Here is a 5,000-nt window from a genome sequence, read left to right as displayed (position 1 = left end):
ATCCCTGCCATGATAGGGAGACTTTCAATTTGTGTTGGGGAGAATACGTCGAGGATTAACCTCTTTTATAAAATTTTTTTAGTTATTTCCTTTTCCAAGGGAAAGTGGGACAATCCATCAGCATTTCCATGACTAGTCGTCCTCCAGAATTTGATCTTGTAAATGTGTCCTCCAAGAAACAGCCCATCCCTGCATTGGTGCTGCTGCTGTTCGTGGACTGAACATGGACACCTGTGGTTGATGACCAGTAATGAGGGTAAACACTCTCCCACCAAGTACTAATTGAAACTGTTTACACCCAAAAAGACTCAAGGTCTCTCTGTCAACCTGTGTGTAAGTTTTCTCTGCAGCGGTAAGGGAACGTGATGCAAAGGCTATGGGGCAATCACTTCCATCACTCATAACATGTGCCATGACTGCTCCTATACCATATGGTGAGGAGTCACAGGCAAAGGTTCCAGTGGACGATGTGGATCATAATGTGTGAGTACAGTGTCTGACGTCACCATTTCCTTTGCCTTTGGGAACACCATTTCACACTGCCTTGTCTATTGCCATTTGGAACGAGATGTGCTTTGTTAAATTTGGGTGCAGCATTTTCATTTAACGCTATTTTACTCTTGATATGTTTAATTTTCCAATGCTACCCTTGAACACTGCTGTGTCATCAACCAGAACCTTTCTTAATTAGCTTTCAATTGGCTCTGTTGCAGGAGACGTGGCACGTAAATGGTGAATGGACCTCCAATCAAGTTGTAGTTGCTTCAGTCAAAATGCCAGCCTTCCTGTTTTAACCATGGACATACCCAATATGGCTTGTTGGTTGCTGTATTCCACAGTTACAAATTTCATTCCCACAGGAGTTATCTTTACTCCAGTATAGGATCTTATTTGGATATCTGCAGGCTTCAGTCCAATGTCTTTGAAATACCATTCAAAATGATTTTGTGGAATGACTTAAACAGCCGAGCCAGTGTACAGTTCCATTTTAATTAATTTGCCAGTCACTTCAGTCATGAGCTGTATTGCTTATCTCTTGTTAATTTTCACATTGTAAATGTCAAGGTTACCAGGTCCTGTGCCGCTCATTATTATCAGATTTATCATCAACAGCAGGCAGATCAGTGCTCTTTTTGAAACTGCAACTTGACTTTTTATCTTTCTTATGCATACCATTTACTTTTGTTTGCCCGACGTGCTCTGTGTAAGTGTCCTACTTTGTCTCATTTTCTGCAAGTTTCACCTTTAAATCTGCATTAGTCTGGTATACATGAGCCCCTGCCACAACAGTAACAAGCAAGTTTCTTTTTAAACATTGCAATTTTGTTCACACTCTCTTTCATTCCTGGCTACAACTCAATTTTGTCTCTGGCTGCTGTTTCTATTGATACGGTGATTTCAACTGCTCATTTAAAATGTGAGGAGTGCTTCAGTTAGGAGTTGTTTTTGAATGCTTTCTTGTAAAATTCCACAAACTAAATGATCTCTCAATGCATTATTAAGCCCATCCCTGAACTGACAATGCTCAGATAATTTCTTCAATTCAGCCACATAAGCTGAAGTGAACTCCCCTTCATTTTGATTCCACTTATGAAACCTAAAGTATTCTGCAATCAACAATAGTTTTGTTTCTAAATGTTCCCACATTATGTACATGATACAGTAAAGCTCATTTCTGCTGGTTTGGTTGGAGAAGTTAAACTTCAAAGAAAACTGTATGCTTTTCCACCCAGTAACACTGGCACTCCTTCATCTGCTTCCAGATATTGTTCAACAAATTCAGTATACTTCATCCAGTTATCTGTTGTGTAATCAAATACACCTATCTTTTTGATGTAGCCAGGCAATGCTGTTTTGTTTATTTGTTTGTTTGTTTTATTTTTATCACCTGGTCCTCACCATTTATGAACCCATGGCTGTACCCATTGCTTGTTAATTTTGTCTGTTTTCTGCCTTTTTTTACATAACTCAAACACCTTTCTCCCTTTCCAAAGAAAAACATGTTGTGCTTCATCTCTGGTTTGTTTTAAAACTTTCTCAGCATTGCTGTTATGTTTTGCACCTCCAGGAACTAATTAAAAGAAAAACACAGGAGCTGGGATATCCTCCTTTCCCTGTTTCCCTCCAGACAGAGAGAGAAAGAGTCTTTTATAAAAAGTCCCTGCACAGGTGCTGCCTGACCCACTGTTCCTCTAGCAGATTGGTGTTTTGATTTCAGAATCTGCAGTCTCCTGAGTCTCTGAGGTTATACGTGCACCTGAATGGACCAGCATCTGTGTACAAGTGTGAAGACGTGGGTGTGCACACTAAATATGCCAGTGCCAGGGATGGTTTCGAAAGGATATACACTCAGTGGCCACTTTATTAGGTACACAGGTACACCCGTACACCTGCTCATTAATGCAAATATCTAATCAGCCAATCATGTGGCAGCAACTCAATACATTAAAATAATGCAGACATGGTCAAAAGCAGTTGTTTTTCAGAAAGACAAAGAAATAGTGATCTATGTAACTTTCATCGTAAAATGTTTGTTGGTGCCAGATGGGGTGTGTTGAGTGTCTCAAAAACTACTGATTTCCTGGGATTTCACACATAACAGTTCCTAGAGTTTACAGAGAATGGTGTAAGAAACAAAAAAACATCCAGTGAGCAACAGTTCTGTGTGTGGAGATGGTTTGTTAGTGGGGAAAGTCAGAGGAGAATGGTCAGACTGGTTCGAGCTGATGGGAAGGTGACAGTAAATCAAATAACCACTGTGTAACACGTACAACACATTGGACCTTGAAGAGAATGGGCTAAGCAGCAGAAGACCGTGAGCATAATGGCCACTGACACAGGTACAGGAGTTAGCAAATAAAGTGGCCACCTAGTGTATTGGAATGGATCAAGGGGTTTCATGGTTAGGCTGCAGAAGTCAGTGTCGTTCATCTAGGAGTGGAGGAAGCTGAGAGGGCATTTGACAAAGTTGGACACAAACAGAGTGAGTTCAGAGAGGACAGGTGTTTCAGTTAGCAGATGGTCCAGGGGCCAGGAGGCACTGATTTGCGGGGAGGAAACTCAGTTCCACAAAGAGAGAGTGGTGAAGATCTGGAGGTTAGCACCTATAGGGTATACAGAAGGGAAGTGGATGGGCCTGGAGAGAGAATATTCTGCTGGGCAGTGGGGAAAGAGACAGGATGGGACTAATGTGATCTCTACAGCGGCTGTCCTGGGCTCAGCTGCTGAATGAGTTCTCTCTCCAGCCTTATCAATCCATCACAGCTAAAGATGGTGCCAGAGGTTTCTGCAGACCCGGGCGACATCTTCCAGTTCGTCCATAAAACCGTTTAATTCCTTCTTTTCTCATTTTAACTTTTCTTTTAAAAGTGGCTGGGGTCCGTGATCTACAGCTGCACTAAACTGCGGTCCTTCACTGGCGGTGGGTTCTCACTCTAGTAACTCGCCAAGCATGCCAATAATTCCAGGTGCAGCCTGGAAGACGTGCGCCTTTGGCCTTCAGCCCCTGCCGAATGAAATATTGCAAGAGATTGAAATGTCAAGACAGCAGTGTACACTGCTGTCAAAGGAAGCCCCTGCACTCAAACGGTCTCTCTCTCTCTCTCTCTCTCCAAAGAGGTGAGGACAAACCAGAAGACTGAGTACAGGATTAATTGTCAGTTACTTAAGAGTGTGGATGAACAAAGGGACCTTGGGGTTCAAATCAATACATCCCTCAAGGTCGCTGCACAGGTTCATAGGGTAGTTAAGAAGGCCTATGGGATGCTAGGCTTCATTAACAGGGGGATTGAGTTCAAGAGTAGGGAGGTCACGTTGCAACTCTACAAATCTCTAGTGAGACCGCACTTAGAGTATTGTGTTCAATTCTGGTCACCTCATCATAGGAAGGATGTGGAAGCTATGGAGAGGGTGCAGAGGAGATTTACCAGGATGTTGCCTGGTTTGGAGAACAGGTCATATGAAGCAAGGTTAGCAGAGCTGGGACTTTCCTCTTCGGAGCATAGAAGAATGAGAGGAGACTTGATAGAGGTCTACAAGATTATGAGAGATATAGGTAGGGTGGATAGTCAGTACCTGCTTCCCAGGGCACCAATAGCAAACACCAGAGGGCATAGGTACAAAATTAGGGGAAGGAAGTTTAGGGGAGACATCGGGGTAAATTTTTTACACAGAGGGTTGTGAGTGCCTGGAATGACATGCCAGGGATGGTGGTGGAGGCTAAAACATTAGGGGTATTTAAGAGCCTCTTGGACAGGCACATGGATGAAAGAAAAATAGAGGGTTACGGGATAGTGTGGGTTTAGTACTTTTTTTAAGGAATATATGGATCAGCATAACATGGAGGGCTGAAGGGCCTGTATTGTGCCATAATGTTCTATGGTACTCTCTCTCCCTCTCCCTCTCTCTCTCTCCCTCTCCCTCTCTCTCCCTCCCTCTCTCTCTCTCCCTCTCCCTCTCTCTCCCTCTCTCTCCCTTCCTCTCCCTCTCTCTCTCCCTCTCCCTCTCTCTCCCTCTCCCTCTCTCTCCCTCCCTCTCCCTCTCTCTCCCTCCTCTCTCCCTCTCCCTCTCTCTCTCCCTCTCTCTCCCTCCCTCTCCCTCTCTCTCTCCCTCTCCCTCTCTCTCTCTCCCTCTCTCTCCCTCCCTCTCTCTCTCCCTCTCCCTCTCTCTCCCTCTCCCTCTCTCTCCCTCCCTCTCCCTCTCTCTCCCTCCCTCTCTCCCTCTCCCTCTCTCCCTCTCCCTCTCTCCCTCTCTCTCCCTCCCTCTCCCTCTCTCTCTCTCCCTCCCTCTCCCTCTCTCTCCCTCTCCCTCTCTCTCTCCCTCTCCCTCTCTCTCCCTCCCTCTCTCTCTCTCTCTCCCTCTCTCCCTCTCTCTCCCTCCCTCTCTCTCTCTCCCTCCTCTCCTCTCTCTCTCCCTCTCCCTCCCTCTCTCCCTCTCCCTCTCTCTCTCCCTCTCTCTCCCTCCCTCTCCCTCTCTCTCTCCCTCTCCCTCTCTCTCTCTCC

This window comes from Hypanus sabinus, chromosome 22 (genome assembly GCF_030144855.1).
Source record: "Hypanus sabinus isolate sHypSab1 chromosome 22, sHypSab1.hap1, whole genome shotgun sequence".
NCBI classification, from domain to species: domain Eukaryota; kingdom Metazoa; phylum Chordata; class Chondrichthyes; order Myliobatiformes; family Dasyatidae; genus Hypanus; species Hypanus sabinus.
This window is presented reverse-complemented; position numbering follows the sequence as displayed.